Here is a 10,944-nt window from a genome sequence, read left to right on the forward strand (position 1 = left end):
TCAGCCTCCCTGAGCAGCTTGGACAACAGGTACCTGCCACAATGCTGCGCTAACTCAAGATTTCTTGAAGAAACTTTAGGTGGGAAGCCTAATTCGACCTCTGAGTCACAAGTTCAGTCTTGTCTCATTAACTGTAATACAAGTGCATTATGGGAGTAATCACTAAGATAGATTCCTTTTGTACCCACAGCACTAGGCTTGTGCTATGTTCTCAAAGAACTTTTGCTAAGCCATCAATCTGCTTGTGAATATTATTTTGTATTTATGTTTCACTTCCTTTTGGCAAACATTCATTTGATAAGCTTGAGCACTCATGGAATCATATGTTATCTGTGAATTTGTCACTGAATCAAGTGGATTCTTTGAATTTACCACAGAGTGTAGCTGGAATCTCTCTCTTTCTCTCTCTGCTGAGTCCTTAGTCTCGGAGATTTGGAGAATGCATCCACAGACCACTGTGAGTAAGTGAAAGGGTGGATTTTATTTATTTATTTTTTATTTATTTTTTTTGAGACAGAGTCTTATACTATGTCCCCTTTGGTAGAGTGCTGTGAGGTCATAGCTCACAGCAACCTCAAACTCTTGGGTTTAAGCGATTCTCTTGCCTCAACTTCCCAAGTAGCTGGGACTACAGGCTCCTGCCACAACACCTGGCTATTTTTTGGTTGTAGTTGTCATTGTTGTTTGGCAGGACAGGCTGGATTTGAACCTGCCAGCTCTGGTGTATGTGGCTGGCGTCTTAGACCTCGAGCAGGTGCTGAGCCTCAATAATGGTATGTTAAAATACAATTTATAGGAGGTCATTGATTGGTGCTGGTTTCTTGCATTAGGCCCAATAAGCCAAATCGAAATGGGGTTATTAATGCTGAAGTGTTCCACATCACCAACCCAAATTTAAGTTGTTTATCCTACCTTCCAAGAAATTAAGAGAGATGGAGAGGGAAAAGAGACAATAGCTAAACCACAAACAAGCCAGTTTTAGCCAGCATGATAAAGTTAGAAAGTATACTTTATACTCTGCTTTAATCTTTACAAGGAAAGTAACTTTGAAACAACCAACTTGCTTAGGTTCACAGCAAAGTTGAGTGGAAAGTACAGAGTTCATAGACCTCACCCCTTCACCCCATGAACCACCTTCTCCACTAGCAACACCCTGGATACTTATTATTCTTAGTAAGGGGATTAATAGCATCTGTCATTGCACCTGATTATAACTTCACAATATTTCAACAGCCTTTGAAGAATCATTGACAAATCCTAATCAATGTCTGACTCAACACAAATACTTCTTTTGACAGACCTTGGTCAGTACGCATGTCTTGCTCTGTCAGCCAGGGAAGGATTTTATTCAGCTATTTTACAGACAGAGGGACTGAAATACAAGGAGGTTAAGGTTCTGGAAGGCTCCGTTTCTTTCTACTGGATCTTAAGCTGGATAGGTGTAAATTCTGAGGAGCAGGCCTTGAGAGCCTTTCTGGAACTTGGGCTTTACACCTCGGGAGCTCGGAGTTGGAGGACACGGAAGGGAAAGGAGACAACTTCGTTTTGCATGACAGCACTTCGGCGCGAGATTGGAAAGGAGAAAAAGAGAATCCGGAGTAGGGCACGTCTGCGCGCGACTATGGGGGCCGGCAGAGCCCACCTACGAGTTGGCTAATTTCTGTCCTTGCTCAGAGTTCTGGGACTTGTAGCCTCTTGTCTTCCGGCCTTCCTCCTTTTCATCTGAACTGAATTTTAGTTGTTTTTTCTCTCCACTTCCAAACCAAGGCGTTTGATGTAAAACTAGCACTTCCGAAGGGCCCAGCCCCTGGAGACCGGAAGTACTGGGCGCGTTGCCCTTTTGGCGCCGTCCCCGCGATGCCTTGTGGGAGTTGTAGTTCTGGGGCAAGTGGCGCCACCGGGTGGGAGGAGACCAGATGGTTTTTCTGCTCACCTCTCAGCCCAGAGACTGGGCATCTGATCTCTGCGACTTGAGGTCCAAAGAGCTTTATCTCTGTTAAAAAAATTTCATGTAATTTTTACCATATACTTTGCTATATATGTATATGGTTTATATATCTGTTAGGTTTTCTTCAGTGAGCATATGTAAATAAAGGCTATTTGCTCTTTAGAAAAACTATTTAAACCCCCCCCCCAAATGTTGGTATGCCTATATTGACTTCATGCAAACAGTTTGAAAGGTATAAACTGAAACGAAATGCCTCCTTTCTGTTCCTGCCCCATTCCTTTCTGTGAAAGAATACTGTTACCTGCTTCTTTATTTTTATTTTTATTTTATTTAGACAGAGTCTATGTAGTCTCAGTAGTCTCTACTGTCTGTAGAGTGCTATGGTGTCATAGCTCACAGCAATCTCAAACTCTTGGGCCCAAGAGATCCTCTTGCCTCCAAGAGCTGGGACTACAAGTGCCACCACTCCCAGCTAATTTTTCTATTTTTAGTAGAGGTGGCATCTGGTCTTACTCTCGCTCAGCTTGGTCTTGAACTCAAGGGATCCTCTCACCTCAGCCTCCCAGAATGCTAGGATTACAGGTGTGAGCCACCAGGCCTGGCTTTTATTTTATGTTTATTGAACATTTATATTTCTGAAAGTAGTCATATTCTTGGTACAGTTTTCTGTTGGGCTGTTCACCTTTTTCTTATTGATTTGTCTGCACTTGTAAGTTAATGAAGTTAGTCTTTTGTCTGTTATGAAATTCCTTTCTTTGGACATTATTTGGCTTCTGGTTTTGCTTTTGTATTTTTTTGGCATACAAATGTGCTTAATTTTTAGATAATTATGCTTTTATTTTTTTCCTATGGTTTCTGAATTACACAATTTTCTGCAATTTATTTTGGTATAAGGAGAAGTGACTCTAGCTTTATCATTTTTTCAAAAGATTAGATAACGGTCCCCTCAGGATTTTTGTTACCTTTATAGCTAGGGAGAAAACCCAATGAACATTAAAAACATACCCTACTACGAAGTGATGCAACAGTTTCAGGTTAATTAGGGGGAAAAGAGTAGAAATAATTATATGGAATTCCAACTCCTCAAAACATTTGCTAATCTTGTATTATTGCTTTTTCTGAATAATATCCAAAAAGGGTTCTTCACCTTTATTAAAATAAGTAATAAAAACTTTTCTAATCAATACATAAAAAAAACAGATGGGTTAAGTAAATAAAGTATGGTACTATCAGGGTGGAATGCTATGCAGCTTTTAAAAGAATGGGGTTATTAAATGAAAAGGAGAAAACATCAAGAGTCAAAAGTGGGAGTCACCCATTCGGTCCTCCTTCAGCTATTTTCTGTACAGGAGCTTTATCCCACACCCGCCAGCGGCCAGCGAGATGTCCCTGCCATCCTGCTTCTTCCTCAGCTCTTTCTCTTCCCTCTCCTTCAGTTTGCTGGGAGTGTGAAAAGAGTAGGACTGGGGATGCCCCAAACCCCTTCTGCCCATGGCAAGCGCCACTTACCGCCATGGGCCTCACTATCTCTTCTCTCCTCTCTCACCTCTTTGGCAAGAAGCAGATGCGCATTTTGATGGTTGGATTGGATGCTGCTGGCAAGACAACCATTCTGAATAAACTGAAGTTGGGGGAAATAATTACCAACATTCCTACCATTGCTTTAATGTGGAAACAGTAGAATATAAGAACATTTGTTCCATTGTACGGGATGTTGGTGGTCAAGATAAAATTAGGTCTCTCTGAAGGCATTACTTCCAGAATACCCAGGGTCTTATTTTTGTGGTAGATAGTAATGATTGTGAATGAATTTAGGAAAGAGCAGAAGAGCTGCAGAAAATGTTCCAGGAACATGATTGCAAGAGGGACTTTACCTAACAATTGCAATCAGTGTAACCTGGCTTATTGTACCCTCAATGAATCCCCAACAATAAAAAAAAAAAAAAACTCTGTTAATCTGAAAAATTTCTGTGAGGTAAAGCCACTGAGATTTGAGGGTTTATTTGTAACTACAGCATAGTAGAGATATTAATAATAAAGAAGCCTATTAAAAAAAAAAATGTTCCAGGAAAATGAGTTGAAAGACGAAGTGCTGCTGCTTTTGTAAACAAACACGATTTGCCAAATGCCATGGCCATCAGTGAAATGAGATAAATTAGGTCTTCAGTCCCCATAACAGAACATGGTATGTTCAAGCCACTTGTGCTACTTAAGGAACTGGCCTCTATGAGGGACTTGACTGGCTGTCAAATGAGCTTTCAAAACGTTAAATGAAACTGGATATCTAACCAAGGACATGTTTGATAGAATTGGTCTAGGTGCAATACAACAAAATTAGTTTGCATCTTGTTTTTAAATAGTATCTGGGACTGGTTTTGGGAAAATAAACCTTGATCCACAGGCTCAGAGCCAAAATAAACTTATTTTGTTGCCAATTATTGTTTACCAAGTATAATGTTGCTATTTAGCAATATGCTTGGTTATGAAGAAATTCTCCTTGGGGAGAAAGTGTCCTCTTTTAATTTTACCTCCCTTTAGCCTAAATGCCTGGACATAGCTATTGTGAAACCTTTAAGTCCATTTTGAATATTTTTTGAGCCCACAACAAATAATGTTTTAAAGTTATGCCCTTGCTACTTACTGATACCTTTATCATTCCTTGGACAGCCTGCTGATTTAAAAATGTAGCATTCCATTTGTATTTATTTCTTTCCCTTGCCAAAAAGATTTTCTAATACTGGTAACTTGTACCAGCCAGGGAGATGCTCCAAAACACTATTCAGCTCTCTTGCATTGAGGAATGAATTTTTTTCTCCAATATTGACTCCTGACCTCTGTCAGTCAAACTTAACTTTTATGTAATTTGGATTTGGTAGCTAATTATTTCTGTGCTGGTTGCAAAGAGTTCATATTTAGATGGTTTTTAATATTTATTGTCTTCCTTTATATTGTATTTTTAAAAATAATTTTATCATATTTATTATTTATTTATTTTTGCAGTTTTTGGCCAGGGCCAGGTTTGAACCCACCACCTCAGGTATATGGGGGTGGTGCCCTACTCCTTTGAGCCACAGGCGCTGCCTATATTGTAACTTGTTTATGTTGCATGTTGCTTTTGGTATCAGCCTGACTCTGTTCAGTATATGATAGTTCTGCTGACGTTTCATTGTTCATCGGTGAACATATCTTCATTAAGAGTTTTTCAGGAAACTTATCAATGAATACATTTTCTTCTTAACCTGTTTGGAATTATTCCTAATAAAATAATAAAGCGTCAAAAAAGAGAAAGATTCGAAAGAGCATTGCTATGGTCTGAATGCATCCCTCCCAAATTTATGTTGAAATTTAATCCTCATTGTGGTAGTATTAAGAGGTCAAACCTATTAGGAAGTGATTAAGTCATGAGGGTTATAACCTCATGAATGGAATTAGTCCCCTTATAAAAGGTTAAAGATCTGTCAGTGAACACTTTAAAAGCAAAAAGAAAAAAAATTAAAAAAATAAAAGATTAGCCAGGCATGGTGGCTCATGCCTGTAATCCTAGCATTCTGGGAGGCCCAGGTAGTTGTATTGCTTGATCTGCAGAGTTCAAGACCCACCTGAGCAAGAACAAGACTAGGTCTCTAAAAATAGCCAGGTGTTGTGGGGGGCACCTGTTGTCCCAGCTACTCAGGAGGTTGACGCAAGAGAATCACTTGAGCCCAAGAATTAGAGTTCGCTGTGAGCTATGATGCCACAATACTCTACTAAGGGCAACAAAGTGAAACTCTGTCTTGAAAAATAATAATAATAAAAATAGAGAAAAAAGTTAAAGGGAGATACCTTGCCCCTTTCATCATGTGAGGCCATAGACACAGCAATAAGGCTTCACATATGAAGCAAAGAATAAGCCCTTAGGAAACAGTGAATCTACAGGCACCTTGATCTTAGACTTCCTGGCCTCCAGAACTGTCAGAAATAAATTTGTAATTTTTTTCTTTTTTTTTTGAAACAGACTCTCACTTTGTCACCCTTGGTAGAGTGCTGTGGCATCACAGCTCACAGCAACCTCCAACTCTTGGGTTTAAGTAGTTCTCTTGCCTCAGCCTCCCAAGTAGCTACAGACGCCCACCACAACACCCGGCTATTTTTTTGTTGTAGTTGTTATTTTTGTTTAGCAGGCCCGGGGTGGGTTGGAACCCGCCAGCCCTGGTGTATGTGGCTGGAGCCTAACCACTGAGGTATGGGTGCTGAGCCAAAAGGAGACAATTGATGCCCATTTTCTCTTCCTATTATCTCAAAATATTTCAGGAATGAGGGTCAGGAATATAGATAGACGTGGCCCAAATTGTCTGGGTTATAAATACCAATAAATTGTCTCCCAGGTTAATTTACAAGTTAATCTATTTCTCCCTCATCCATTCATTCTCCCTAGCAACTGTTTGTTACCCTATTCTCAACTTGCTTCCTCCCCTCTAAAAGGCATGTATAAAGACATTTGAACTCCATTGGAAAATTCAGTTATAACTCCGTGATTTCCTCCCGTGCATATGTTAAATAAATCTTTTTTTCTTATTAATCTTCCTTAATTGTGAGCTGATCTTTCAGCATACTTTTAGAGGAAAAGGCAAGTTTCCTCACCCCTACCATGCCTGTGATCCCTGCACTCTGGGAGGATCACTTAAGGCCAGGAGTTTGAGATCAGACTGAGCAACATTCTGATCCTAATAAAATCTCCAAAATATTTTTTAAACTGCTGGGTGTGGTGGTGTGTGCCTATAGTCCTAGCTACTCAGGAGGCTGACTCCGTAGGATAGCTTGATTCTGGGAGTTCGAGTCACGATCACACCACTGCACTCCAGTCCAGGTGAGACAGCAAGACTCCTCTTACAAAAACAAACAAATAAACAACAAATACAACTTCCCCAAACCTGAATGAGTGCTTTACCAAAATGCCTTTCTGGTTGTTGTAGTTTTTCAAGACATCAAAACACTGTCGGCCAGGTGCAGTGGCTCATGCCTATAACCCTAGCACTCTGGGAGGCCGAGGTGGTCAATTGCTTGAGCTCACAGGTTGGAGACCAGCCTGAGCAAGTACGAGACCCTGTCTCTAAAATAATAGCTGGGTTTTATGGTAGGTGCCCGTAGTCCCAGCTACTTGGAAGGCTGAGACAAGAGAATCGCTTGAACCCAAGAGTCTGAGGTTGCTGTGAGCTATGATGCTACAGCACTCAACTGAGGGTGACAAAGTAAGACTCTGTCTCAACAAAACAAAACAAAACAAAAAGAAACACTGTCCTGACTCTTCTCAGGATGGAGAGTGTCTTTGTCCAAGTGCTACAAAGGAATATCTGAGGCTGGGTAATTTATAAAGAAAAGAGTTTTATTTGGCTTATGGTCCTGCAAGCTGTACAAGAAGCATGGTACCAGTATCTGTTTGGTGAGGACTTGAGGAAGGCTCCACTAATGACAGAGGTGAAGGCAGAGTAGGGGTGTCCCAGGGAAAGAGAGAGAGAGGGAGGGAGGGAGGGAGGGAGGGAGGAGGGGGTGCTTCCACTCTTTTAAATAACCAACTCTCATGTGAACTAAGAGAACAAGAACTTGTTCATTATTACCAGAGTGCACCAAGCCATTCATGAGTGATCTGCCCCATGACCCAAACATCTCCTGCTCAGTCTCCCCTACCACAACCATTGGAGATTACATTTCAACATGAGATTTGGAGAGGACAAATATCCAAACCACATCAGAGAGTAAAGGAGCAACATTTTCTTTTTTCTCTTTTCTGGTCAGGGTTGTCTAGTCTTTGAAAGACTTCACATCATTTGTTGTGGTAATGGCAAAATATCTGTAGTATAGTAAAATACTATCAAATTTACTACTTTAACTATTTTTTTTTTTTTTTTTTTAGAGACAGAGTCTCACTTTATTGCCCTCGGTAGAGTGCCATAGAGTGTCACAGCTCACAGCAACCTCCAACTCCTGGGCAAGGTGATTCTCTTGCCTCAGCCTCCAGAGTAGCTGGGACTACAGGTGCCCACCACAATGCCCAGCTATTTTTTGTTGCAGTTTGGGCGGGGCCGGGTTCAAACCTGCCACTCTTGGTATATGGGGCTGGCACCCACCCACTGAGCCACAGGTGCCGCCCCACTTTATCTATTTGTATCTAATGTACACAATTCAGTGGCATTAAGTAAATTTATTTTGCTATGCAACCATCACCACTCTCTATGTCCAGAAGTTTTTTTCTCTTCCTGGACTGACACTCTGTACGTACCTTTAAAAAAATTACTCCTTATTCACCCCTTCCTCTATCAGTGGTTCTCAACCTGTGGGTCGCGACCCCTTTTAACTGTATTAAAGGTTTGCAGCATTAGGAAGGTTGAGAACCACTGCTAGTCCCTGCTAACCTCTAGTACTTTTTTGTCTCTATAAATTTGACTACTCTTGGTGTCTTATGTAAATAGAATCCTATAGTATTTGTCTTTTCGTGACTGGCTTACTTCACTTAACATGGTATCTCCAGATATGTCCATGTTGTAGCCTGTGTCAGTTTTCATTCATTTTAAGGCTGAATAACATTTCCCTCCCTCCCTCCCTTTCTTCCTTCCTCTTTGCCTTTCTGTCTCTCTCTCTCTCTTTGTCTTGCTCTGTTGCCCAGTTAGAAGGCAGTGGCATGCTCTTAGCTCATCTTAAACTTCTACGCTCACCTCCTAGCTCAGCATCCTGAGTGGTTTGGATTACAGGTGAGTGTCACCCACTTGGCTTATTTAAAATAATTTTTATTTTTATTTTTTTTTGCCTAGATGTGGTCTCACTATGTTGCTCAGGCTGATCTGAAACTACTGGCTTTGAGCAATCCACTCACCTCCGATGAATAACATTTTATTATAAGAATATAATACATTGCTTATTCATCCATTGATGGACACTTCAGTTGCCTCTAGTTTTTGGCTGTTGAAAATAATGCTACAATGAGTATGGGTATATGAATATATTTTTCAGTTTCTTCTTTCAATTCTTTTTTTTGTGTTTACCCAAAAGTGGAATTGCTGGATCATGTGGTAGTTCTATATTCACTTTTTTTTTTTTTGGTGTAGAGACAGAGTCTCACTTGATCGCCCTCGATAGAGTGCCGTGGCATCACACAGCTCACAGCAACCTCCAACTCCTGGGATTAGGCAATTCTCTTGCCTGAGCCTCCCGAGTAGCTGGGACTACAGGCACCCACCACAATACCCGGCTATTTTTTGCTGCAGTTTGGCTGGGGCCAGGTTTGAACCCACCACCCTCGGTGTATGGGGCCTGCCCCCTACCCACTGAGCCACAGGTGCTGCCCACATTTTTTTTTTTTTTTTTTTTTGAGACAGAGTCTCACTATGTTGCCCTCAGTAGATTGCTCACAGCAACCTTCAGTTCTGGGGCTTAGGCGATTCTCTTGCCCCAGCTTCCTGAGTATTTCTGGGACTACAGGCACCCGCCACAACACGCAGCTATTTTTTGTTGCAGTTTGACTGGGGCCGAGTTCAAACCCGCCACCCTCAGTATATGGGGCTGGTGCCCTACCCACTGAGCCACAGGCGTCACCCTCTATATTCATGTTTTTAAAAACGATTTTCCATACGTGGCAAGTTTTACGTCATTCAAAGGGCCTTTGGCTTCTGCACAGCTAAAGGCACTACAACTAAAGCAGACAGCCTTTGGAATGGGAGAAAATTTTTGCACGTTATGATTCTGACAAAGGTCTGATAACTAGAGTCTACAGAGAACTCAAACTGATCAAGAAGAAAAGAACAAAACCCCATTTCTTTGTGGGCAAGAGACTTGAACAGAAACTTCTCTGAATTTGACAGGCAAATGGCCAATAAACACATGAAAAAATGTTCGTCATCTTTAATCATGAGAGAAATGCAAATCAAAAGCACTTTGAGATATTACCTAATTCCATTAAAATTAGCCCACATCACAAAATCCCAAAACTGCAGATGTTGGCATGGATGTAGAGAGAAGGGAAAACTTCTACAGTGCTGGTGGGATTGCAAACTAATACAGCCCTTTTGGAAAGAAGTATGGAGAACTCTCAAGGAACTAAAAGTTGACCTTCTATTTGATCTTGCAATTCCATTACTAGGTATTTACCCAGAAGAACAAAAATCATTTTACCACAAAGACATTTGCACCAGAATGTTTATTTATTTATTTTTTTGAGACCGAGTCTCATTATGTTGCCCTCGGTAGAGTGCTATGGTTTCACAGCTCACAGCAACCTCAAACTCCTGGGCTCAAGCGATTCTCTTGCCTCAGCCTCCCAAGCAGCTGGGACTACAGGTGCCCACCCCAATGCTCAGCTATTTTCTTTTCCTTACTTTTTTTTTTTGGTAGAGACGAGTCTCACTTTATTGCCCTCAGTAGAGTGCCATGGTGTCACTCAGCTCACAGCAACCTCCAACTCCTGGGCTTAGGTGATTCCCTTGCCTCAGCCTCCCGAGTAGTTGGGACTACAGGTGCCTGCCACAATGCCTGGCTATTTTTTTGTTGTAATTTGGCCGGGGCTGGGTTTAAACCCACCACCCTTGGTATATGGGACCAGTGCCCTACCACACTGAGCCACAGGTGCTGCCCCCAGCTATTTTCATGTTGCCATTGTCATCGTTGTTTAGTTGGCTGGAACCGAGTTCCAACCTGCCAGCCTCTGTATATGTGGCTGGTGCTGGAACCACTGTGCTATGGGCACCAAACCTGCACTAGAATGTTTATTGTAGCCCATTTCATAATTGCCAAATTGTGGAAGCAGCCCAAATGCCCATCAACCCATGAGTGGATTAACAAATTGTGGTATATGTATACTATGGAATACTATGCAGCCATAAAAAGAAATCTTTTATGTTTACCTGGATGGAGTTGGAACATATTCTTCTTAGTAAAGTATCTCAAGAATGGAAAAAAAAGTATACAATGTACTCAAAACTATTATGAAACCAATATATAAACACAGTCTCATATGAATGATAAAACAC

General features: G+C 41.2%; 1 pseudogene; it reads left to right on the top strand.

The window, feature by feature from the left end:
• The first annotated feature begins 3,460 nt into the window (after positions 1-3,460).
• Positions 3,461-4,286, top strand: LOC128581761 (ADP-ribosylation factor 4-like; annotated as a pseudogene).
• Positions 4,287-10,944: the final 6,658 nt, after the last annotated feature.

Source organism: Nycticebus coucang, chromosome 3, assembly GCF_027406575.1.
Source record: "Nycticebus coucang isolate mNycCou1 chromosome 3, mNycCou1.pri, whole genome shotgun sequence".
Lineage (NCBI taxonomy): Eukaryota > Metazoa > Chordata > Mammalia > Primates > Lorisidae > Nycticebus > Nycticebus coucang.